The sequence below is a fragment of the Apaloderma vittatum genome, unplaced genomic scaffold (genome assembly GCF_000703405.1).
Source record: "Apaloderma vittatum isolate BGI_N311 unplaced genomic scaffold, ASM70340v1 scaffold33509, whole genome shotgun sequence".
NCBI lineage: Eukaryota > Metazoa > Chordata > Aves > Trogoniformes > Trogonidae > Apaloderma > Apaloderma vittatum.
In genome coordinates, this window is record NW_009737549.1 from 6,830 (window position 1) to 7,046 (window position 217).

Genomic DNA, 217 nt, shown 5'->3' on the forward strand with positions numbered 1-217 from the left:
GTCCTGTCTGTGGCAGCCAAAGGGGTTTAGAGACGAGGCAGGTGCCTGCAGCTGGGCATGGACTAAATGACCCCGGTTTCCTCCAGCACTTCCCTGGCTTCAAGCACGCTGCCTGGCAGGATTTGTCCCGCAGCCCTCTCACAACTGCTCCCCACCCTGCTGTCTTCCCCCTCCACCCACTCTCTCTCTCACCAGGCTGGAAAACTCAGCATGATTC

The 217-nt window shown here is 59.4% G+C and overlaps 1 protein-coding gene across 1 annotated transcript in view; it reads left to right on the top strand.

Moving 5' to 3' along the window:
• LOC104279915 (P2X purinoceptor 6-like) overlaps positions 1-217 on the top strand; it is a gene marked incomplete at its 3' end in the record, with an annotated part of 7,783 nt that overhangs the window by 6,789 nt on the left and 777 nt on the right. The gene's annotated exons all lie outside the window — the stretch shown is intronic.